The sequence below is a fragment of the Protopterus annectens genome, chromosome 1.part0, assembly GCF_019279795.1.
Source record: "Protopterus annectens isolate FY-2018-M chromosome 1.part0, PAN1.0, whole genome shotgun sequence".
NCBI classification, from domain to species: domain Eukaryota; kingdom Metazoa; phylum Chordata; order Ceratodontiformes; family Protopteridae; genus Protopterus; species Protopterus annectens.
Window position 1 is genome coordinate 71,142,030 of NC_056725.1, and position 27,500 is coordinate 71,169,529.

At 40.6% G+C, this 27,500-nt stretch overlaps 1 protein-coding gene across 2 annotated transcripts in view; it reads left to right on the top strand.

Annotated features, from left to right (window-relative positions):
- LOC122812253 (4F2 cell-surface antigen heavy chain-like) overlaps window positions 1-27,500 on the top strand; it is a 767,505-nt gene that overhangs the window by 55,576 nt on the left and 684,429 nt on the right. The window contains exon 1 of one of the 2 annotated variants that reach the window (XM_044084682.1): window positions 13,967-14,004. The exons of the other annotated variant lie outside the window; for it this stretch is intronic. The gene's annotated coding sequence lies outside the window, so the exon portion shown is untranslated. Of the gene's footprint in view, window positions 1-13,966; window positions 14,005-27,500 lie in introns of those variants that run through there. 2 annotated transcript variants of the gene reach the window in all.

A 27,500-nucleotide genomic window follows, 5' to 3' on the forward strand; every position in this document is an offset into this window, starting at 1 on the left:
ATGGCTCCCAGTTTGCAGTCATCGGCGAACTTGGTTAGCCATAGTACTCCTGTGTTTGCCTTTACTTCTGAGAAATATATGCCGAACAGTAGGGGTCCCAGAACTGAGCCTTGTGGGACACCACTTGTGACTGGTTTAGAGTCAGACCTGGAGCCCGCTATTCTTACCGTGTGAGTTCTGTCTGTAAGCCAGTTGGCAAACCATCTTGTGACGTAGGGGTTTATGTTCAGGCTGGTGAGTTTTTCTATAATACCCAAGTGAGGAATGGTGTCAAACGCCTTGGCAAGATCAAGGTAGGCTGTGTGAACCACCTTTTCCCCTCGTCTATGGCCTTGATAACTGTCTCGAAGAAGTCAACCAGGTTTAGTAGGCTTGAGTGTTTGGAGGTTCCCAATGTTTTTGTTAATGAGTTCCATGATGATGCACTCCATAGCCTTACAGACAAGGCTAGTCAGGCTTATGGGGCGATAGTTATGAAGGTCAGTTGTGGTTCCTCCTTTGTGAAGCGAAATAACCATTGCTGTGTGCCATTCTATGGGCATGTAGCCTGTGGAGAGGCTGATGTTGAACGTGTTTAGGTGGGGGGTTAGTTCGTTCTGTAGTTCGTGCAAGATGCAGCCTGGGACACCATCTGGCCCCATTGATGCTGTGTTGGCTTATTCTATGGGCATGTAGCCTGTGGAGAGGCTAATGTTGGTTCTGTAGTTTGTGCAAGATGCAGCCTGGGACACCATCTGGCCCCATTGATGCTGTGTTTTTGGCTTTTGAAAGGGCTGTTTTCATCTGTGCTTCTGTGATTTCCAGGACACTACACTTTTCCGGTATTGTTGTGGTCCCTTTTGAAGGTGAGAGGGAGGTGAAGTTTGCACTGAATCTGTCTGCCAGTATGTTGGCAAGATCAGTAGGTTCAGTATATTTTGTGCTGTTTTGCACTATCTCAGAGCATATCTGCGAGTTGCCACTTAGATTTTTGACATAGTTAAAGAAGGCTTTGTGGTTATCTTTCGAGTCCTTGGCTATTTTTCTTTCGAAGTTAGCCTTGGATGATTTTATGAGGGACCTTAGTTTCTTACTGATACTGATCAGGGATGTCTTTTCTTCTTGGGATTTGCTTTTTTTCTGAACTAGTTTCCTCCTTTTGTTGTATAACCTGTTTATGGAGGGGTCCACCAGACTGGTTTCCTTCTCTTAGGGGAGTGAGTCTTGGTTTTGCTAGGGATGGTACGATCCATGCATCCTTGTAGGTGCTCATAGAGTGCAATTGTAAAGGATTCTGCATCTTGGGCAGTGTTCTCCTTTAGAGTGGGGGCTGTGAAACTTACCATCTCTGACTTAAGTAAGTTGAAGTTTGCTTTGGAAAAGTTTTCACTGTGGTTTCCTTGACTGGGGGTGGTGGTGGGGTTTGGACATCCAGGGTGATTAATTTATGGTCTGATCTAACCAGTGACGGGCTGACCTCTGGTATTGAGCACTTGTCACCCATGTTGGTGATGACCAGGTCCAATATGTTGTGGCCTCTGGTAGGGGAGTTTACCAGCTGCTCCAGGGCAGAGTTGATAAATTCCAGGAAGCGCTGAGCCTGGGAGTTTGTACTCAAGTAGTTTTCCCAGTTAATGGTAGGGTAATTAAAATCTCCCAAGACCAGGGTGTTCGGTAGGACCTTCATGTTTTCCAGTGTCTCCAGAAAGGCGGAGTGGTGGTCCTGGGTCATGGAGGGTGATAGCAGGCCACAATTTGCATTGCAGATTTGCCCGATGTTAGTTGCACATGGATGATCTCAGAGGTATCATGCTGCGCCACTAACCTGGAGGTGTGGGTATCCTTAATGAATATGGATACACCCCCTCCTTTTGTGTTTCGATCCATGTTCTGTGGCTGAAATGTGTAGTATGAGTTGTAGCCCAGTAGTGCTGGAGTGCTCTCTGGAGCCTTGAACCAGGTTTCAGTTACTGCACAGATGTCAATGTTCTCCATACTTAGGAGTGCTTCAAGCGCATGCATTTTGAGATTTAAACTCCTGGTGTTAAGTAGCATAACCCTCAGTTTTTTTACTTGTGCTGTTTATGGATGTGGGTTTGAATTTTGAGCCTTGGCTAAAAAAGGCACTATGGGGGCAGCAAGAGCATTGGCCAGTATTCAAAAGCCAAGGGGTGACAGGTGCAAGCCGTCTCTTGTGAAGCAATGCGGCTTGTTGAGCATGTCATCCCAGGCTGACAGACACTGGATCCCCTTTGAATGACACCAGAAGCTTAGCCAATTGTTGAAATTGATAATTTTTTCTTTATACTGAGGTATCATTCTTGGTGAAGGCAGGATGCTACTCAGGGTCAGGGTCATACCCACCTGGGCTACATGATCAGAGAGCTTTTCCATGTCTCTTTTTGTGTAGTCCAGGGAGGTACGGTTCAGGTTGTTCGCACCAACATGAACAATGACAGAGTCATATTTGTACTTGTTCTGGAGTGACCTGAGTGCTTGTGTTATGTGGCGGATTCTGGCTCCCGACAGGCAGCTAACAGTAACCTTCTCCTTGTCCAGCCTAGTGAGTGGGGCATCAGTGTGCCTGACTATTGAGTCACCTATTACTAGTTTGTTAGATATGCTATTTTGCCTTAAGGGCTGTGATTGTGTGGCACATTGATTTTGTGTTTTATGTGTTGTCTGGTTTGTGACGGGAGGTGCAGGTTTTGTGGGTGTCTGCTTTGGAGCTCTCTGATGCTTTTGCAGGTTTTTATTTAGAGCCTCAGAGTATGATTTTGTGTGTATCTTTTGCCAGTGCTAGTTTAGTAGGTCTATGTGAGGCTGGAGGTGTGGTGCAAGTGTTAACCTTCTCCTCATGACTGTTCCAGTCTTGGGTGGAGATACTTTAGCCTCCAGTTTGGCTGTATAATTGCATCTCTCACATATGTTAGTGTTTTGTGGTAGGAGGAGAGGGCTGTCTGTGTACATGAGGCAGTTGTAACATTGCCTCAGGATACCCAGATTCACCAGCTGGACTGGAGAGTACACCTGAAGTTGCCCTTTGGTCATGCCTGACTAGTAGGGTGAGCTGCTTAGTTACTTGGTTGGTGAGGGGTGGATAAAGAGCCTTGCCCTGCTGGGCAGTCAAGTGTCGGGGTATATTAGTGCTTGTTATTAGGTCTGAGCAAGTGCTGGACTGTAGGATGCTTTTTGAGTGCTTAGGTTGAGAGTTAGACAAGTTTCAAATGAAAAACTGAAGGAAACTTAGTGGAGCCAGGAATAATTTAACCCTAGCTAACCAGTGCTGCCCGGCACACACAACCATGCAACGCGTTATTTTAAACTACTAACTTCTGGGCTGGAACCACTACTCCAGGGACAGATGGCTGTTCAAAGTTCCGCCTCTCTCACAGGTAAACAGAGAAACTTCCCTCTATCAAAGTAAGGTATGAGCAACTCAGAAACTTGTAACACAGCCCTGAATTCAGCACTAGCCTAAAAACTGGACTATACTAGCTTAGAATGGCGGGAAACAAGACATTTATTTATTTATTTATTTTTAAAAGATAAGGCAAAAACAGTAAAAAGTACACTTAAAACAGCTTTAAATGACTACAAGTGATCAGAAAAGGCTACCGTACTTTAATGTGTAGCCTACAACAGTTAAACAATTTATTTAAACAAAAACAACTTTTTAAATGTCCAGGCAGTCAAATAAGTACAATATGTGAAAAAAAACAAGCTTTTAAATCACAATAAGTGCTGGAAAATCAGCGTTTAGGCAGAAAACAGTGAAGTACAGCAAGAAAATATAGAAAACTGATAATCACTCTTAAGCTAGAAGACGTATATCAGTTTAAGGCTTTCTAGTGCTTTCCAGTAGGTTAGTTACAGGAAAGATGGGAAACAAGCGCATATGTGGTCTTTTAAATGAGAAAGTTGAAAGAGATGGACAACTTCCCGAATGGTCAATAAACTACAATTCATGGGCCAGAAACCACTCCTCTTGTGGTAGAGAGGCTACTTAGTACTTACCACTCCCACTGATAAGCTAGAAGGCTGCACGGGGGCTCAGAAGCTTACAAACAGTCCTGGATACAGCAAATCTGTACCTGTAGACTAGTTACGTGAAAGGTGGGGATCAAGCCCAAACACTGGCTTTAAAACCAGAAAGTTGAGAGAGATGGAAAAAAAACTGCCCAAACGGCCAAAAATCTACAATTTCTGGGCCAGAACCACTTCTCTTGTGGTAGATAGGCTACCTAGTGCTTACCACTCCCACTGATGAGCTAAAAGGCTTCCCTCCAACACAGAAAGGCTTGCGGGGCTCAGAAGCTTACCAACAGTCCTGGATACAGCAACTCTGTATCTGGACTAGGCTAGTAACAGGAAAAGTGGGAAACAAGCGCAAGTGCGGCTTTTAAGATATATATATATATATATATATATATATATATATATATATATGTATCTATATATATATATATATATATATATATATATATATATATATATATATGTATGTATATATATATATACGTATATATATATATATATATTTATACACATATATATATGTATATATGTATATGTATATATATATATACATACACATATATGTATATATATGTATGTATATATATATATATATATATATATATATATGTATATACATATACATATACATATATGTATATACATATACATATACATATATGTATATACATATACATATACATATATGTATATACATATACATATATGTATATATATATATATATATATATATATATATATATATATATATATATATACATATATACATATATATATATATATATATAATTTATATCCATATCCTTGTGTAAACATGAGTGTTGTATTTACCTTCCCAGACATATCCCACCATGTTTATCTATGTGTTTATATAGATATAACAACATAATGATTCAACAATATTTTCTCTAACAAGTACTACATAATTGCAGAAGTTAAAGAAGTTGTTTATTGCTATTCAGTATGTGTACTGACAGATATAGTGGAAAAAGCAAACTTCTTCATATCTGTGATGGCGTAGTGGTCAACTGCTGTGACTATAGTGTACATGCTCCTGGGTTCAAGACCTGCAAGGGCTGTTTATTTTGTTGCTAAGCAAAACAAGGACTGTTGGATACAGAGTGGCTAAGGCAGTTTTGTGCAGCTTTAAGTGGATTTGCGTAGGTTTGCCTAACAGTAAGCACTGCTAATGTACAGTTAAATGAAAAAGCCACTTACACTTTATAGGCTTTGCTTACCAGTGCACAAATCTACTTAGTATTTACATTTATGCAATGCTTAAATCTGCTAAGCATAGCTCAGCCCTTGTAACCAGTGATCACTCACATTCCAGTCTGATAAAGTAGCAGGGTAATAACATCTTTTATAAGTGTATTTAATTCCATGTACATAACATGCTTCTGTGTGCTGTCATTACAGTAACAAGGGGTGTAAGTCTGCTGTCTGGGACACCTGAGTATATATAGCTTGTACAACACTCTTTTCCATTTTAATGTGTTTCATGCATGAGTAGTATGCCAGGTTATATGCAGTCACACTGGCATGTAGTGTATCATTGCATTACTACTGTTAACAGTGCTTTCCCAAGTAAGACTAGATTGAAGTTTGTATTACTGGAACCAAACACCCCTGCATGTAAAGATGGACTCCTGACTATCATGTTCTTGGTGTGTGAGCTGTGTCACTGAATATTTGCTACTGGATATTGATCTGATATGTGGATATTAACTGTAGACCACTGTGTGCATAGGACATGTCATTGAGGGCTGCTGTCATGTAGTAATGGCATACGTATCAGTGTCAGAAGTCTATCTGTCAAAACATTTATCCTAATGCTTAACCGTTGGCTAGTTGATATGTCTGTCCTCTTTACAGATGTCCGGTATCCATCTTGGCTGCTTACAGGCAATCTATGCTTTACTGACACTGACATGTCTGCCTAGCTGTGTTATGAATGCCACAGCTAGGAAACCCCACCCTGTATGCACCACATGCAATGGATACCTCAACTACACTACCACAGTCAACAGAACATGCATGGATACAGGTCTCCAAGACAGACACTGAACATGTTATGTAATATATATTGCATACATGTCAATTAGAGCACCTCACTGGCCCTCTGCAAGAGGCAATCAGATGATTGTATGTTGCATTTAACTCTCACCCTGAGGATCACTCAAGTGGCATCAGTTGAGAGCCTGCTGACAATTGCCAAGTGGCATGATGCCACTGTACCCACATCCCCTACTCTTCTCATCTGTCCATGGACAGTATCCTGGTACACACCTAGGAACACTTGCACCTATCGACCCCAGTAATGACAAATGTGTCAGTGTGCACTACTGAGAATAACAGTGTCTGTGAGTTTTTAAACCTGTAGTTGATAATACCTTGAGGGCCTTCTCACCCACTACACTTCCCATTGCCATATTTAGAAATGGCTGCTGCTGTAATGGACATTACATGTACCTTGGTACACTCTCCACCCTATGGGCTACTTGGAGCTTGTAGTACCAGCACATACTGTTGTACAAATGGGTAGATAGGCATGGGTTACCCTCTGAGTCCTTGCAAGTGTGTATATGTGTGCAAATGTGTATAATTGTAGGATACAGCATTCTGATGCCACATTTTCCTAATGCAGTACACCTTGTCATACAGTAGAAAAGATAGTGATGTTGCTGACTGTAGGAGAGCCCTGACAAACCATCACCCTACTATCCCTGTGGCATATGCAATCAAAGCATATCCCTGTAGTAGCACTCTTGAGATAGACAAGGGGTTGTGTTGCAGTCCTGGTTAGTGTGATTGTGGGTATGTCAGAATATTATCATGGGTTTCAGTGAGTTAAATATCCAATGTGGGGTGTGGGTGCTGAGTATACTGTCTTTACACCATGGTACCCCCAGTACATGTCCCAAAGTCCACTGTATGGGGACCACTGTCACCAGCAACCATTCAGGTAACTGATTATACTATCCAGCACAATGATGCATGTGCTGTGTGCAAATTATCTGTAACAGAATGGACTCACTGTCAAGGTAGTTAGCACTGATAAACCCAGGTCTCTCAGATCTGTCTATGACTGTTATGTGTTTGTCAATGTGTATATGATATGTCACACTATGTATTGTTCATAAACAACCGGTATATGCACTATTACCAAACTATAAAAGGCCTGGTGGTGATCTTCACTTAACAAGTAACCTGGGACACACCTCATCCTAAAAGTTCAATTAAGGCCACACACATTAGTAGCAATAAGTACCTAGGTAGGGGCTCTACTCTGTGTTGCCAAGTAAGAGTGTATGTGAAGGGATCTACTTCACTTTGCAGAAAATACATGTCCCATGAGGTCATCTGTCCGAGAACTGACTGTCAAATGCTAACATTTCAAATGTATCGTCTTGTGGAAATTCATTCCATCAAAACTAGTAGTAGATGTGTAAATGCCCTCTTCCCCACTGTATAGCTGTACAGCGATACTGTGGTTGGTATACATAGTTGGGTATGGGTCTTGTGGACACAGCCACCATCATTGGGGTTATTGTGTGCATTCCCCCACTTAGTCAGCTGTAATACTGTACAGTTCATGTTAACAGGTTAAGTAGTTGTCAATCACACTATCTGCAGTTCTACACCACCCCACATTCTCCAAAGGGTAGGGCTGTGCCACGCCCACCATCACACCTATGTTTACCAAGTCGAGGATTGCACTACATTGGGGAAGGGGACCTATACCCTGCCAGTACCATCATCAATGGCATTAAACTAGTAGATTGATTGTTTCCTGAAGTGATGTTGTGCCTATTCTGTCTTGGTGGAATTGCATAGGCTAAGATGGGTTCCCTGCAACAGTACATGCATCCATGTGTACAGTATTCTCTTTGTATTACATCAACACCAAAGTGTGTGTGTGTGTGTGTGTGTGTGTGTGTGTGTGTGTGTGTGTGTGTGTGTGTGTGTGTGTTATACACAAACATGTGGTGTGTTCCACCTAGTACAATTACCATTGACTACTGTGGAAGGGCTGCTGACATCAGCCACCATGCACTCACCTGTATACACCCCTCAGACATATCAGCCATGTGGCACATGCAGTAACTGTTATACAGACCTGTGACTTGTGTTCAGCTGTACCCAGGATATGGCACAAAGTGTCACCACAGTGCCATACCCCTTGTAGGAAACAACAGCAGAGCAACATCCTGCTGACACATGTATTCCATTTGTTTTGTAGGTATCTATTATGGAGACCACAATCAGTCCTTGTTAATAACAGCTATAATGCATCATAACTGGACAGATACACATCTTGACATGTAAGCATTAAACTTTAGTGCTGAAAACATGTTACACAGCATTATATTGGTACACCTTAGTACATTCACCCTGTACATCAGAACCACATTAGCCTGTCCCTGCATCGATGTTATGGATGACAGGGATGTGGCACAGGTATCATCATATGCATAGGGTGTGTTGTGGGTTTGCCAGAGACCTAGGCTGAGCCATTTGATTGACGTGTGTGTATGTTAGGGGGTTTCATTATTAATTGGGCTGTACAGACGTGGTGTGTGCAGATATGGGGTCGCCCTAGGTGTGTGTGTGTGTGTGTGTGTGTGTGTGTGTGTGTGTGTGTGTGTGTGTGTGCATGCACACAGTTCTGCCATATGGCTGCCCTATACAGGGCTTTGTTGGACAGTTGCAGACCATACCTGGCAGGGTGTGCAGTTCACCATCTCCGGCCATGGACACGAGAACTGTGCCTGCCAGGGGTTCCATGGCCACTACCAGGTACAAGGCCAGATATGGTACTCTCCCCTGATGACAAACGTCCACTGAATCTTGGTGTCTCTTGGGATCGGCAGGGGCCACATGCACTTGTCCTGCTATGTTGTGGTGGGGACAGCGCCCCCCCTGCAGTGCTTTTGTTGGTACTGCCAATACAGTTGTGGCTCTGACTTGTTACACATCCACCTCCACCTGTTGGTGTTGCTGACCTACGTCCACGTGGCTATCACATTACTCCCACCATATGCTCAAACACAGACATTGCACAGTTAAGGATTCCCACCATCTCACCCAACCATCTATCCAGTACCTCTGCAAAATAACAGTGGGCACCTGCAAGAATGTTGTCAATAACAGCAGAAAGAGTAGCCCTTTGGAGCCTCAGACCCTGTCTGGTATAATGTTCCATATGTGCCTATGCCTCCATGATGGGCTGAAACATGCGTATGGCCAGACACCTGCTGTGGCAGTTCTGCCAGGGGCATGATGACCAGCAGCCCTCCTATGAGCACCCCTGTACATCTGCCTGTGTGGTACCTCACTAGTCATCCGGCTATGGCTGCTGTGTCCAGACACAATTGCCATAGTCACCACACCATCCTGTCCCATTCCATCACCCACCAACTGTCCCTCATCTATGACCACTGGTGATGGGGTATGTATAGGCAATGTGACTGTGTGCGAGGATGGGGTGGATAACAGTGGGATGTCAACTGATGGCACAGCCTCAGCCCCTGACAACCCTGCCTGTGCCTCACCATACCTATCATCATTGTCAGAGTCTGTATGGACACTAACATAAGTTTGCCTACAGGAGGGACCCTGATCCACCTCACCACCTGTGAGGGTAACACAAGAAACACCGTTTAAGACCTGTAGGTCATTGCTTAACTTTACACATACACACACACACACACACACACACACACACACACACACTAACACATGAGGTTGCACAAAGATATTACACACAAACCTCCCATTACCCAACTGTCAACATGCATTACATATGGCACTCAACAGCATGTACTGCAGCTATAGTCAATCCCTGTTACCAACATTACATAGCTCTGTGATACATAAGTTGTGTGAGCAGGTTATACCCCTTCTCCTGGAACACACTGCACCCATGTACACAGTATTGTTGTGCACCTGTTCAGCACCCTGGCATGTACTGTGCACCATACCTCACACCCACATATATATATATATCGCCTACTCAGGGTCGATCTCTGCCTAACATACAAAGCTATGTCAAACCCAGAGCTGTTGGACATGCTCCACTTAAAGAAATCCCAATCCCTCCGAACTACACGCTCTAGGGACATTAACCTTGTCACCACAATAAACAGAACATGCTGGAGGGATAGATTCCTGTCCCAGAGACTTCCCATACTCTGGAACAGACTATCTATGTCAAACAGAGCTCCTCATTAGCACTCTTCAAGAAAAATCTTGATGATTGGATGGGAAATGGGAAATTCACCCCGGGGTCACTTCTGTGGCTCTGCTCGACAGGGGCACAGGAAAATAATTTTCTTGGGTGGCGAAAGCGAGGGTACATTTTTTGGCTAGGCTTGTATGGGCCCTAGGGCCAATAGCCTAGTACCTACCTATGACAGATTGTAGGTAAGCCTATCACAAATCTATGAAGTTTGTGCATGATACATTTCACGTTAACATGACTGTCCTGAAGTTGTTGGGGTCTGAAACTCATGTCTATCATGACTTCATTACTTCCACCTTCAGCTGTTTGCCACACTGATATACATGTCTTGAGGTACAGAACACGCACTATGATGGCTTACATCTTGTCATTCAGTGCTGATCTGCACAGTTGGCAGGTATTTACCCACTGCCCACAGGGCCAGATGCTATGGCCTTAGCAGTTGCTCAGCAGGGCATCATTACAGCAACATGTCTTGATGGCACATAGAAATCTTTCCACATCATCTATTCCATTATTACAGACCAAGTACAACATTCTTTACATGCATACATGTTTCACATACTACTTTAGTATTGTCCTCTCTTCTATGTACACTTTGTGTCCCTTGTTTTATTTAATTTTGTTTTGGTTTGTAGAATTTTTGTTTCTCTTTTTTTCTCTCCACTATAGGGATTGAGCTGCTTTGAATAGGTTGCAGCATGGATTTTGTAGGTGAAGCTCATGATCAGGTGATGGCCTCTGCACCAATCGGTGTTCACTATTTGCTAATTGCATGCAGCCAGCTGTGTAGTACTTCCATTTACCAATGTTATGGCAACCCACTACTATAAATTACTACATCATGTGGGTGTTGTCCATTTATCTTTCCTGTATGGAAGACATCCTTCCTGTGTATGGACAGCAGTGTTACAGATAGCAGGTAGCAATATATCTTACAATAGGACTTGCAGACACAGACCATATACATATTTGTATAAGGTTCTAGACCTACAGACAGTGTGAGTATTGCTGTTATATGCATTGAATACCACTAGTTTTACAGGGTTTGTGTGTACATGCTAGTTTTGCATGGAATGCAGTCTGTCTGCATAGCTCTTTAACTGTGGGATTATCCACATGATTGCCAGAGGATTGGCTGTTACGTTTTGTCAGTTCACCACACTGGTCTTGTCGCTGATATATCTGTGGCATTCTCTCTGTTGAGTGCTGTCAGTACATGGCAATATCCATTTGTGTTTCTGACTTCATATTCCTGAGTAAAGGTATGTTGCAAGCAATCCTGTAACACCAGCAACTTTCACAGTGTATAACAGCAATATTGCAAATATGGCCCTGTGTTCCAGCCTCTGTCTTCCACCTATATACCAGGCTTTGTCCAGATGTCCTGCAGTAAGAGGTTAAGTAGTGGCCTATCATTATTTAGTGCTGGCATTCCTGCTGTTGTGGACTCCCAGACGAATTGTGGGGTAGGGTCCATATATATGAGGGCTACAGCTAGACAAAACATGTGTGATGTTGCACAGTCCAGAGGTCAGTGCATGTAAAGCACTGTTATATGCCCTTGAAAGACATTTTATGTGGGAGGGGTATGAATTGTTTATAACCTAGGCTGTTACAACACATGAGGGATATCAGTAGTAAGACACAAGAAGGTATATGACTGTACGTTTTCATACATTTCACCATGGGAACAGTGGTGAGCTAAAGCTTACTGCCTTATAGACCGTTCTGTTTGTCAGTGTGATAGTGATGTTTTAAGTTAAGCATTGTTATGTAACAGATACATTTTCATTGTAATAACTTAATTCTTTTCCCCCTAGGGTTTGACTATAGAGTGTAATTGTAGGCTGCAGAACTACATCTGTAATTGATAAGTGTTAATTGTTTTTTTATCTTCAAGGCAAGTGTTTTTTATCATTGTACTACTTGAAGGCCTTAGCCTGGACAGCAGCATATGTTATGTTTTCAGATTACTGCAACACATTTTTTGTTTGTGAGTTGCATTACTCTGTTATTATGTATTTCAAACACCTAACTGCTATAAGAAATGGCTTGCACAACTGAAATAGTACACACAGAAACATTTCTATGTATGCAAACTTGTGTGTGGTGTCATGTCCTTTGCATTGTCTGTGGGTATATGTCTCGTGCAATAATTTTCTTTTGTATGAAAGAATTAAACACTGGCCATTTTAAAAGGTGGCAACTGTAGGAATACTGGCTGTTTGATATGCTGTGCACTCTCTAAATATACTCTTCTTATACATATCTATAAGTAGTAATATATTTATATGAGTATATATATAATGTGTGTGTATGTGGGTATATGTATCATTGGAATGTTTCTGCTTCCACATTGTATATTCCCTATGGTAGACAGACTGTTCTGCATGATATGTTAGTGATATCATCCTGACATCGTTCAGCTGAGATGACTTACTGTGAACTTGTTGTGGCTATATTGTGTAGGGTCCTGAGTTTGAGACTTGCAAGTGTTGGTTATTGTGTTACAAGGCAGATCTGTTCAGCTGTGGAGGAGGGGATGATATCAATAATTACAAGAGGTACTTATTTTGGGCTCCTTCACCCCTATTAGCAGTGCCTTTCATCAGATGTTTTGCAGTGAGAGGTCCAGAGTGTGGATCCAATGTGCACACACAATACAGATATATATATATATATATATATATATATATAATTTTTTTTTTTTTTTTGATATATATGTATGTATGCACAACACATTATAGCATGCATGGATATTCCCATCTACCCAAAACAGTGCAATTATAACAGTGTCATAGCAAACAGAACCCATGAATATATGGAATGGCATTCAGTGTTGCAACAGCATGCCAGTTAGTGATATGTCAGGCAGGCAATAAATGATTATTCAACAGGAAATATTAGTATGCACACAGTTTAAACAATGATAAACCAAATGGAACAATGGTCCCAACAGTAGAGGTTTGTTTAGGAACATACCCATGTTGGTTTCATTGTGTTGTTGGCTGGTTCAGTTGAGTGGTGGGGGGAAGGGAACATATTCAATTGACAACTGTTATCAGGTACATTTGTCAGTACACTACTATTCACTACTCTACATTCTGACCACACTTACATTCTACCTGGGCCATGGGGCTGCTACAGCACAGCAACAGCTGTAGATATCAACAGAGCAACTGCACCCTTATTTTAGTTATACACATCAGACCTGTTTCTATACCAATTTCTTTACCTGTGGGCCCTGTGCATATGAACTGTGTGCACATTACATTGCTGTTTCTACACATATTTCAGTTTCACATATTAGTTGCAGGCCCTGGAGTGTGTATTGTACCTTTCACATAACATCTACAGTGACATTCTCTCTGTGCAGGTTTCTTGGCAACTGGGGAAACTATCCATGACAGTGTGGCACTTGAGGGGCTTGTCTAGGCCAGACTGCATAGTGTGGATGTCTAGCTTGCATCTATTTGTAAGATTGGGGCTGATCAACACAGCAATTATACACCTTTCATAGTTCTACACATCATACTAGTATTTCTATTCAGATTTCTTTACCTGTGTGCCCTGTATGGAAAATGCATGTGTTGCATTATATTTACTTTTTCTATTCATATTGCAGTTTACAACTGTAGAACCAGACTGAGATGTTAGTGGCAGTCCCTGGATTCGAACCACGGTGTGTGTGCAAAATTGAACTACAGGCCTAGTCCTTATCAGACTGAGCTACTGGGAAGGTGTGTGTTGCTTGTGACATTTCTATCTAGTACATATTTTTGTGCACAGTACTTTTATTATGACATGTTGCATTATTTGTTTCTCATTTTCAGTACAAATTATGCATACATGACAGACATTGGTGTCACTATTTGTGAAATGTGTGCACATTAACTGGATTGCACATTTGACTGTTTTACAATTACATACTGCAATTTAGAGTCCTGAGTACACAGTGTAGGTTTTAAGTCTGCACCTGTTAGACTTATGCATTTTTCAGTATATTCACAGCTACATACAGCTGAAATTGAAAGGTTAACACAGGACAATGCTGGCAGACAAACAAGTAAAACACATATTGATGGAAATATGTACTGTTGCTTTTATTTCAGCCCATTCTAAAGGACGCAGACAAGCAGTGCTAAATCGGTTCACCTCAGTTAATACATTCTGCAGGACATACACATTTCTATTTTTCAGGTACAAGTGAGATGACGCACACCAGTGTTTGGGATCACCTTTATTAGTTTTGACATGCATATCTGTGTACAACTTAGAAATCCACAATTACTATTTCTGCATGATCTGCATAGGGGAATGCTTTTCATTTCTAAGTGTTAACTTTCTTGGCAGGTTCACTCACACACCCATACATATTCTAATATTCCTCTCCTGCATATTGTTCCTTGTTTGCTACTGACATCTGTATTACACAGCAGCTGGGAATACTCCATCGTAATGCTGGCAGCCTGACACAGGCATTTATTCCCGACTTTTACAGCACAATTCTATATGCAGGCAGTACTGCCATTACTATAATTTTGATTTCTTACTGCTAATATTAGGGGGTATTCTGTACTCGCCATACTGCTGACGCAGCCGAGCCAGTCACTGGGCATGACCTCAACATTCTTTGACCTCTGGGCAGCAGCTGTATGGGGAGACGTAGGTACTAGGCTATTGGCCCTAGGGCCTATATAAGCCTAGCCAAAAGGTACCCTGGCTTTCGCCACCCAAGAAAATTATTTTCCTGTGCCACTGTTGAGCAGAGCCACAGAAGTGATCCCCAGGGTGAATTTCCTATCTCCCATCCAATCATCAAGATTTTTCTTGAAGAATGCTAATGAGGAGCTTTGTTTGATATAGATAGGTAGTTTGTTCCAGTGTATGGGAAGTCTCTGGGACAGGAATCTATCCCTTCAGCATGTTCTGTTCATTGTGGTGACAAGGTTTAGGTCCCTAGAGTGTATAGCTCATAGGGATTGGGATTTCTTTAAGTGGAGCATGTCTAAAAGCTCTGGGTTTGACATAGCTTTGTGTGTTAGGCAGAGATCGTCTCTGAGTAGGCGATATGCGATGGAGTAAAGCTGCAGTTTTATTATACGGTCTGTGTAGGGCATCTATTTGAGGCCAGTAATCCTCTTTGTGAGGTATTTCTGTGGCCTTTCCAGTTGTTGTAGATGTCTTGTGCAGTACATACCAAAAGGGGCATTGTACTCTATAATGGGTCTAATGAGTGATGAATAGAGGGGAACAATGACTCCTTTTTTCCTGGATGAGAAACCTTGTGTGATTTGGTGTGCCATGTAGAAGGATTTCCTGACTACTGTGGCAATGTGATTATCAAAGGAGAGACTACTGTCCACCTGTGTCCCAAGGCTTCTTATCGCACTTTTGGTGTTAAGTAGACTACTGCCTATCTGGTAGTTCATGGGTACAGAGTTTTTACCAAAAGGGATGACAATGCACTTTTTGGCATTGAGCTTGAGGCCATGGCTTTGACACCAGGCATCTGTCTCAGTGAGGCCCTTTTGTAGGATGTCCATCTTTTGGAGTTTTGATTATGGCTCCTAGTTTGCAGTCATCTGCAAACTTCATTAGCCAAAGACCTTCTGTGTTGGCCTGTTCTTCAGAGAAGTAGATACCAAACAGGAGAGGACCCAGGACTGAACCCTGTGGTACTCCACTTGTCACTTGTCAGAAGTTGGATTTGGAGTCTGCTACTTTCACTGTGTGGGTTCTGTCAGTGAGCCAGGTTGCAACCCATCTTGTGACATAGGGATTTATACCTAGTTTAGTGAGTTTATCTATAATTCCAGAGTGGGGGATGGTGTTGAAAGCCTTGGTGAGATCTAGATAGGCTGTGTGAACCACCTTACCCTCCTCTATGGCTTTGATGACTGCAGATTTAGGAGACATGATCTGCCTTTTACAAACCCAAACTGGGTGGGATCCTAAGTTTGGAGATTACCAATGTCATTGTTTATAAGTTCCATGATGATATGTTCCATAGCCTTGCAGGCCAGGCTCGTTAGGTTAATGGGGCGATAGTTTCTGGGGTGTGTGTTGGCTCTCGCTTTGTGGGATAACCGTCACTGTGCAGCATTCGGTGGGCACATAGCCTGAAGTGAGGCTATGATTGAACATGGTACTTAGGTAGGGTGCCAGTTCTTTTTGTAGTTCATGTAGAACACAGCCTGGGATGTTGTCAGGTCCCATGGATGCTGTGTTCATGGCTTTGGATAGTGTGTTTTTTACCTGTGCAGACATTATTACAGGAACTTTGCATTCTTCCGGTATAGAGATGGGCCCTTTAGGGGATGACAGTGGGGTAAAGTTAGCACTGAACCTATCTGCCAGGATGTTGGCAATATCAGTTGATTCTGTATATTTAGTGCCATTGTGCTGTAACTCAGAGCAGATCTGAGTGTTGCCATTGAGATTCTTGATGTAGCTATAGAATTCTTTGTGGTTGTCTTTAGAGTCAGTGGCAATTTTGTTTTCATAACTAGCTTTGGAGGATTTTATGAGGGATCTCCACTTCTTACTGAGGCTGACCAGGGAGTTTCTCCAATCATGGGATTTTACTCTTTTTTTTTGCAACAGTTTCTTTCTTCTGTTGTAGAGTTTGTTTATGGCAGGGGACCACCAGATTGGCTTCCTTTTTTTTGGAGGATAGCATCTTGGTTCTGTTACGGATTGCATGATCCATGCACTCGTGTAAGTGCTTATAAAGTGCATTTGTGTAGGATTCAGCAGTCATACCTGTATTGTTCATCAGCATGGGTGTCGTGAAGTTTGCCACTTCTGTCTTAAGCATGAAGTTGGCTTTGGAGAAATTTTATACTGTGGTTTCCCTACTGGTGGGTGGGGGAGGGATGTGGATGTCTAGGGTGATTAGCTTGCGGTCTGATCTGACCAACGAGGAATTGACCTCTGGTGTAGAGCACCAGTTGCTCATGTTGGTAATAACCAGGTCTAGGATATTGCTGCCCCTGGTGGGGGTGTGAATAAATTGATCCAAGGCATTGGAATTTATGAATTCCAGAAAAAGTTGAGCACGAGTTGGTACATGAGTAGTTTTCCCAGTTATTGGTAGGGTAGTTGAAATTGCCCACTATTAGGTTGTTAGGCTGTACCCTAATATTTTCCAGTGCATCAAGAAATGAGGAGTGGGAATCCAGGGGCATGGTGTGGGATCTGTAGCAGTTCACAGTTGTAGGTTCACAGTGTAAATATATTCTTAATAAAGATTTTGTGTATCTGGAAAGTAGAAGTAGGAGGATAGTTTCCAGAAAACTTTACAATTGTTCATCCTACGGGGTTGTCTATTTGGCGGTGTGCCAGGCATTTTATGTAGAGAAGACCAAAAGGCAACTCCGTAGAAGGATATATGAGCATTACTATGACATGAAAAAATGTGACACCAATAATGCACTTTATAAGCACCTTACTACATGTTCTGGAGGAATTTTTTCCTTCTTTGTATTGGACTCTGTTTTCAAAGAAGCCAGAGGTGGACCCTGGGAGGTAATTTTATCCCACAGGGAAACATACTGGCAAATTTTGCTAGAATCTTACAAATTTCCTGGGATTAATGACTCTGTGTCCATCATTCCACATTTAAAACTTAAATCAGATAGAATTTGAAAAATAGTTTTGTACATTTTTTTATATACATTTTTACTATACATAGATCTGCTATGCAACACTGTTTGTGTTTTAATATTTATATATGTACAAGTTTTTTCATATTGTGTTTATAGTGGGTTTTTAAATTTAGGAAACAGGGTAAATGAGCAGGATTTTAAGATATTTATTTTGTGTCTTTAAATGTGGTGTAATTATTTAATTGGAGTGAAGTGCTTAATTAATCTAGTATTTAAACTGGTGTAATTTATCTGTCTTTATCTGATGAAGTCATACTCTTGACGAAAACGTTTGGAAATTGTGTGGCGTTAAATAAACTAACAGTTGTGGAATTGAGCATTGTGCCTTCATTGTAAGCTGTTTTGGAACGTTTCCACTAATTTTCTGGTGGAGTTTGCCTTGGACCGTCTTTTTTATTCTACTGGATCTGTAGCAAGCTACAATTTCGATTCCGGTCTTGCCCAGAGTTAGTTGCACTTGGATAATCTCAAATACATTATGCTGAGCAATTAGCCTGTAGGTGTGGTTATCCTTAATGAATATGGACATGCCTCCGCCTTTGTGTTTCAGTCCAGGTTAGGTGGCCGAAAGGTGTGGTATGAATTATAGCCTGGTAATGCAGGGGTACTCTCTGGATCCTTGAACCAGGTCTATGTCACTGCACAGATGTCTATGTTCTCCATTTTAAGGAGTGCCTTGAGTGAGTGCATTTTGAGGTTTAGACTTCTAGCATTGAGTAGCAATACCCACAGATTCTTCTTGCCTGTACCTGTTACGGTGGTGAATTTGTCATTTGAACCTTGCCTAAAAAAGGCACTATAGGGGTGGTTAGAGCTTTAGCCAGTATCCGGAATCCCAGGGACAACAGGTGCAGGCCATCTCTGGCAAAGCATCATGGTTTGTCGATCATGTCATCCCAGGCAGACAGATACTGGATCCCCTTAGAATGACACCAGAAGCTTAGCCAATTGTTGAAGTCAATCATTTTGTCCTTGTACTGTGGTATCATTCTGGGTGATGGCAAGATGCTACTCAGGGTTAGGGTCATACCTGCCTGGGCTACAAGATCGGATAGCTCCTCCAAGTCCCTTTTCATGTAGTCCAAGGAGGTACGTCTCAGGTCATTCACACCAACATGGACAATGACAGAGTCATATTTGTACTTGTTGTGGAGTGACCTGAGTGCATGCATTATGTGGCAGATCCTGGCACCCTACAGGCAGCTGACAGTAACTTTCTCCTTGTTTAGCCTGGTGAGTGGAACATTTTGTTGGGGAGTGGAGGTTGCTTGTGTTTCTGCTTTGGAGGTCCTTGTTGCTTGGGCAGGTTTTTACTGAGAGTCTCCAAGAATGTAGGTGTGTGTTCCATGTTTCTCTGTATGTGTTTTGGTGGTGTAGGTTTTGAGGCACTATGTGCTGAGTGTGGTGTGGTGCAAGTGTTTACCTTCTCCTCTTGACTGTCTAGTCCAGTCTTAGGTGAAGAGAGATTTGCTTCCAGTTTGGCTATATAAGTGCATCTCTCACAGGTTGTAGTGCTGGCTGGTAGGAGGAAAGGGTAGTCTGTGTACATGAGGCAATTACTGCATTGACCCAAGATGCCCAGATTCATCAGGCAGACAGGAGAAAACACTGGGAGCTGACCCTTAGACATGCCAGGATAGGTGCTTATTTGTTAAGTACTAAAAACTGTTTTCCTCTAGACAGTGAGGAATGTTGAGTGCTGTAGTAATTTGTAGCTTATTTAGTGTTTTTTAAGTGGAAAGAGAGAAAGGAGGAGCAGAAACTAAGCTGATTGGCCTTCTCAAATGTTCTCCCTGTATTAGGTAGAATGAGATAATGACACTAGACTGGGAGGAGGGTCCCAGATCAAATTTACAGTAGGGGTGGGCAACTGCAAAGCCACCTAGTATAAGAACAGCATACCAATAGGGAGGGAGGGTGAAAAACAAACTGCAGAAATGTTTCTCACAGCAGAGAAGCAACAGTGAGCCTTTAAATGAAAGTTTTGAACCGCTAAAGGAGCCTCTAGAGAAAGCTTTTATCTGCAAACAAGTTATCAGAATCAAACAACCCAACAGATGCTTAATAAAATTGGACAATTTCCAGTTAATACCTCACACACAGTGAAACTAGCTAGAAAAATACACAGTACACAAAGTGCTATAAATAACTTGAAAAAATAAGCAAAAAAAAAAAACAGGATATTTAATGTTCTATATTATAGATCCGAGTTTGCTCAGTGTCCTTCATTCAATTAGCTCAGTGTGAAATGGCAGAAACACTCACAGCTTAACTTCTTAGGTAACAGAAAGTTGAAACCTGAGACAACTTTTAAGAAACAAAAAGCTCAAAAGAACCAATGAGGTGCTTAGTCTAAGCTGTAGTCCAGGTGACCTCAGTCAGCCAATGACCTTAAACAATTCTCTCTCACTGAAATGCCTGATGGCTTTGGCTAAACCAAGATGTCCCTGAATATGTGCTCAGACACACAGCCTCCACAAACACTAGGCCCAAATACAAGCCTGAATATGGACAATGCTACAAATATCCACACTACTTAGAAACAAACTGCAGAAATGTTTCTCACAGCAGAAAAGCAGCAGTGAGCCTTTAAATGAAAGTTTTAAACAGCTAAAGGAGCCTCTAGAGAAAGCTTTTAACTGCAAACAAGTTATCAGAATCACACAACCCAACAGATGCTTAATAAAAGTGGGCAATTTCCAGTTAATACCTCACACACAGTGAAACTAGCTTGCACATTAATCACACCTGCACAGTCACAAGTTGAACGTTTTCCATACTTAGAGATACATAAGACTGCATACTTACAGACAGGTGGGACATCTGTTCTCAGGCTTCTTGGATCCACTGGTCCAAAGAGTGCACCCCTCCTCTGCTTCAGGTCATTATGGTGGTGACGTACCTGCCCACCAGTCCGGGGTATGCCAGTGACACTGGTAAGATCACATGCAAGCTGGTCCCAGACCTCCGCTTTGTACAGAGAGCCCTGGTACTGGCTCTGCAGCAGCCTGCCATCATTGTTTTTTACTAGGAGCCCAACCATGACCCTGAACTCCCAGATGCCCCAATGTTGTGCTCAGAAGCGAACACCTTCACCGACACCAGACATTTTGGTCCTGCTGTGAGCAATCCCAAATGGTTATGGCTGTATTCCCGCCTGTGCAGTTTAAATAGGACATTTGTCCAGCACTTTTTCTTGATTGGCCAGTTCTAATATGCTGAACTATGCTTAGCTCCGCACACATCCTTATAGCAATGCTTACACCAGGTAAGAACAGCTGAAAGCTGGTAAGCAATGCTTACACTAGCAAAGCATTGCTTAAATCTATTTTTTTTTCATTAAATTTATAAAGTACTTTTTACAGTTATATTTTACATATTCCCACCCCTACTGTGCTATACATGTGCCATATGATTGACATCTGTCATTCAATTTCCTTAAAAGTTTTTAAATAAATTGGCAGAGGGGGGATTCGAACCGAGTATGTTCTATATGCTAAACCATGGCAGTATCACTACACTACAGCCACTTGATGACATTTTGTATCACAGTAGCACTTGTCTATCATTTTCAGGATTTCAGCCGGACTAAGCATAGCAGCACACCACGCAAACAAGCTGCGCACTGCTTAAACTTTGGATTTATTTGATGAAAAATACATTTTTTGTATTTTTATTGCTTTCCTCTTGCCCTACTGCTTCCATGCATGTAGGACAAGAGTGCATACATTCAGGGGTGTGCACTTGAAGGCTGCTGTCTTCTAGGTGTTTGTCTTTTTTTTTGTTTTTTTCAGTGTTTGCAGACACTGAAATGTTAGCTACTTACATTTCAATGTCTACGGACACTGGTTTAGTATATAATATTAGAGCCAGGCTCTAATATTATATACATTGTCACTCATCTGTGTCACAAAGTGCTGTACAGCACTTTCTGAGTGAAGAGGGTATATTAACTGTGCAGGCATGCCCCCTGAACTCGCTCCTGGGTCATGTCTATTTAGATTACATAGCAGCGTGCCGTCATGCATATGCAAGGTGCGCTGCTATTCTAAATGGACATGAACCACTCCATGCAAGCAGCAGTGAGCCTTTAAATGAAAGTCTTATGCTTGCACGGAGTTTCGTGAATCATGGGGTTAGTGTAGAAAGTCTAACACAGGTTATGTCCCAGCATGAGGGAACAATGAGTCCCAAAATAAGGAGTAGCAGGAGGAGCACAAGATATTATAGAGCTTGTTGTTGAAGTTAACTACATGACTGAATTTTAGTTTTTACAATAAGACAAGTGGGTCATAATGTTCCATATTTGGATGTTTTATTTACTTGTGATATTTGTAGCTGTAGTTTTTCAAGTAGGATTTTTAGAAAAACATGTAATATACCTCAAGGACAAATGATTAGACTCTCTAGATTAACTACAGATGATAATATTTTTAGATGGAGTTAAGGGATTAATTAAAATTTTCTGTACCAGAGGATATAGGCAAGTTAAACTGGAGTCTATTGCGAAGAAATAATATAAAAGAGAGAGGATTTTTTCCTCCAATTTTATTGGCAGACTTTGTTAAAAAAAAGTCTAATAATGCCATCATTACCAATTGCAATAACAATTTTGTTCTAAGAATGCAGTTGACAATTCAGGTATCAAAAATGTAATTTTTCTCAACTGGAAAATTTTTAAGGGTACTCCTGATTTACATTTAATTATTAATTCTGGTCCTAGTTTTGTTTATAAAAAAAATCTAAAACTTTCAAACAATGTGTGGAATTTGGAAATACCAAGGTACCTGCAATACACACATGTAAACCCAAGGGAATGTACAAGTGTATTTTTTTTTCGGTGTATGTTAGTGTCTTCTGTGTGGCGACATGTGTGAACGGGCGTTCCTTCATTGAAGGTTGTGTGTTAGACCTGGCAAGCCAGCACGTAAAACTCTACTGCTAATTATTAGCGGACCGGAGTTCCGCTGTGGCGACCCCTAACTGGGAAAAGCCAAAAGTCACAAACAAACAAATGGTTAAGAAACATTTTAATTGTAGTTCTATAGGACTAGCATATATGGCTATTTGTTCCTCATGTGAAGCTTTTTATGTGTGTATGACTACTCTTAAGTTGTCTAAGAGAATTAAAGAACATTTGTAGTCCATTAAAATAAAAGATGAATGTAATGCTTTGTTTAAGCATTCTCGTGTATGTAACGCTTTTAAAAAGTTGTATTTTACTGTCTTAAAATGGGTTGCATTAGATTACAGGGGAGATTATAAAAATGTTTTAGAAAAGGAAAGCCTGGTGACAAATTAAGTTACAGGCTGATAATTTCCTAGATTAAATGAGACTGTTTAATATTAATATTTTAAGAGATAAACATTACATCAGGTAGACTTGTGTTTTATGCATCTATCACTTTAAATTTTATTTTTTAATAAGAGATTAATTGATTTTAGGTGATTCTTATTGGTTGGCTGTGGTTTAAATATAATAAATGGTAGTTTAATTTCATTGTGATAAAGTCCTGTTTTGGATGAAAGTGATAAACAATAAAATGAATGTTAGTTTCTCCTTCACTAGTGATGTCTTTATTGCATGACATTTTGTTTACTGGTTTGCAGGTTTTTCACCTTACCTATCCAAAAGGCAGGAGTTAGAGGTGGATGTGGCAGAGTTAAAGATGTTAAGATTTGCACTGGGTGTGATGAGGGTGGACAGGATTAGAAATAAGTATATTACAGGGTCAGCACAGGTTGGAAGGTTTGGAGACAAAGCCAGAGAGGCAAGATTACATTGGTTTGGACATGTGCTGAGGAGGGATGCAGAGTATATTGGGGAAAAAGATGCTAAGGATGAAGCTGCCAGGTAACAGGAAAAGAGAAAGGCCTAAGATAAGGTTTATGGATGTGGTGAGAGGGCATGCAGGTAGTTGGTGTGACAGAGGAAGATGCAGAGGGCAGGAAGAAATGGAAACTGATGATCTGCTGTGGTGACCTCTAATGGGAACAGCTGAAAGAAGAAGACTTGTCCTTGGCATTGACGTTTGGTGACAAGTGCGTCATGATTTCTAAGACTAAGAAAAGATGCTGGAATTATTGATTTCTATAACATTACAGCCTTGTTTTGGGTGATATTGTGACTGGTCATTTACTTGACCAAGTCTTTCTGATTCACTTTAACTACCACTACCATAGAATAGACTGCTAGCTGGTAAATAATACTTCTTGGTTTGTATTGTTCATATTATCATCTTTGATTGCAGTGTGTAATTTGTATTCCTTTTCCCTTGAGTACTAAAATGTTTCATTAAAAGAGAAAACAAAGCTTGCATCTCTTGATTACTCATAGGAACTTGAAGAGGTTAATTACCTGGGAACCACAGGGACAGCTAGAGAATAATATTTTATGTATAAACATTCCACGGTTTTCCCAGGGGAACTCACTTGAATGGCCTTTGCTGTAAAACAGACTGCCAGATGGAAAATTATCCCTGTGCTCCCTTCCTGTTGTGTTCTTAAACCAGTAGCTCTGGAGTTGTTTGCCTCATATTAATTTGACTAAAAAAAATTCCCCTCCCAACTTCTCCTCTTTATTGTATCACATTAGTAAATGCAAAAATATTTTATGTTAACAGTCCCTCAACTTATTATGTTCATTTACACTCCCACTATGTTGCATGGACCCAGAATATTGACTACCCACAAATAGCTACAGGTGTAAACTGTTATCCTCCAACAAAATCTTTCTCACAATAGGCCCCTCTTAATTTCGTAACTAAATTGTACATTGCATGTTCTCGACATCACTGTTTTGCACTGATTATGCACAGATATTTTTAAGTTCTGTTCAGTGTTAACTTGTATTATTTGACCTCAGATATGCATGGAGTACCAGCTTGCTTTAGCCACATCCTTATCTAGCCTGGTAACAGTCTGCTTTCTAACCAACTCCTTTTTTTCTACATACTGACTCCCTTCTATGAAAGATGCACTTTTTATGTAAATTGGAGGCTAGTCTATGCTTACCCATGCCATACTTGTACCACCACATTAAAATATCATCTGCCTCAATGGGTGCGTAATCCAACATACCTACCACTTCGGGTACAGGCTCCCCTTGCATATCGGACTACTTCCTGGCATCTTTTAAAAATAACCCTAGTGACTGATTGGATGACCTTAAATATTCACCCAGAATATGGGGGACAATATACTTAATGAAGGGTACCCTTAATCTCCCACCATGATATGGCTAATGTTCTCAGTGTCCTCCCTGGACCTAAGCTTAATATATGGCATTAGGACAATACTTATTATATCAGTCAATGAGTACAGTAGACACGTTGTTATGATTTAACATTCAGAACAATGATATGGGCTGTGTCACCTCATCTAATCTTGTACAAGTCCCTTTTACCAAGTGTGACGACTTACTGTTCACAGTTTTATGAATGAACTCTTAAGCTTCATCTACAAGATCCGACACTGATAATGTCCCTGCTGTTGAACAGTCTACAGCTGTGGATGTTGAATATACTTGTGACATCATTATCAGCATTTAATAGCATTAATAACAGCATTTAATAGAAACTGTAAAGTATCCAAATTTGGTTGAGTAGTAAGCCAGCCAAATAGAATGACTGGTACTTGCTGTGACAATAAAGACCAAGTTAAATGCCATTATTGTAGATTCCATCTGCTTGGCATTTTGTGCACTGTGTGTGTCTGTGTCTGTGTTGTATTTATTTGCATCATTCTACCTCAACAGGATAAGCTGTTGGAGACGAAGCATTCAGAACAATTAACGGAAGGAAGGAAAATGATTACATATGAAGATGAAAAACAAACACTTGCCCTGAATGAAGATGAATGGTTTACTTATAAGAAACTGGTGACTAAGTATGGGTCAGTTATGAAAAGGAGAAGGGAAAGAGAAACCGAGGTTAGGAACGTTTTAATGGAAACACACCGGCAAGAAAGCTCCCCTAAATGTAGGGTCTTTCGTAATACTCAAGTCCTCAAAAGCGACTGTGTTGGGTTAAAATGAGTCTGCATTTCTCAATGGACTTTGGACTCAAAATGCAGTTACAGTACACTTTATGAAACCGTGATGTCTGATGAGAATATAGAAAGCAGTATAATTTATGTGGAAATAACAAAATGAATAAGTTATTACTCGGCCAAAAATAGTTGATGGATACCCAGTAAGAATAGAAAGTATTTCAAGGGAAATGTAATGCAAATCTTTATTAGTAAGTTATTACATTGTACCCGATGTAAGCATTAGTTACATTACCAAGAATCAGACTATTAAAGAATAAGATTGAAATAGAACTTAAAGAATATTGACATGTTAAATGAGCAGAAACTGTGTCCTGCGAGGTATACAAGAGGATTTACTTAATAAAATGGATGAGTATCTGATACATAATGCTTTAAGATAGACTGGTCATGTTACTTTGTTATATATTTATTACCTGCCTATGCTAAACTAGCTAATAAATTAAAACAATAACTAATAAATTAAAACAATATCATTTATATCTCTCATGCATTTTTTAATTTAATTGGTTGTTAAACGGTCTTTTTTTTTTTTTTTCAAATAAAATGATATATGTACATATGACATTACTGCTGTATAAGAATGATCTAGTATAGTGTAGTATATCGTAATGTAACATGGTATAGTATACCATATATCTTCAGTGCTGCCGTTCTTGTATTGATTAGTTTTGCTTTCACCTTTGCATAAATATTGCACCATATTAAAATCCCTCTTTCTTTCTCATGTCCATATTTCTTCTTCAGATGTCTTCTGGTCTTTCCTGGTTATCCTTATTTGGAGGGCTCGTTGTTCTATCTTGCTGTGATAAAACATTTGTTAGACCCTCTACACTAAATCCTTACCTTTGCAGGTATATCTTAACTTAAGCTTCTGTTTTTATCTTCTGTTTTTAACTTCTACTTTATTAATCTTCTGTTCTGTGTTCCCTCTTTGTGATCTTATTTTTTTATTGTGAAATTTTCCTTATCTGGATGCCTTTGCTTGTATTTCTCTCTGAATATCTTTGAGGCTGCTTTTTTTGTATTGATTAAATTGGCTTTCTCCTTTTGTGTAAATTTTGTATAGATCTGCAATCATAGGACTGCAAACATATCTGCTGACCTCACAAAACCCAAACATAGTAAAAGTTTCAAAACATGAGGAGAATAAGTCTAAGATGACTTCCCTACTTAGTTTAGGAGAAGTGTATCGGTACCCAGCAGGAATGGAAATCAAACCAGAAGTAGATAAAAATCAGGCAGCAACTTCGCAGGTATTCTATAATAATATGTCCATGTAAATGAAAATGCAACAATATGGGCACTACTATACTTCACTTATGTAGTCAAGTAATTGCTTGTATAGTATACATGTTCATGTATGTTTGTCTGCATGTGCAGACATACAAACACACACAGATATTCATGGTGATGGATCTAAATTAAAAACCCAACTGCAAGTCCTCTCTTTTGCTGATAAACACTTTCAGTGGAAAGCAAAACAATATATATATATATATATATATATATATATA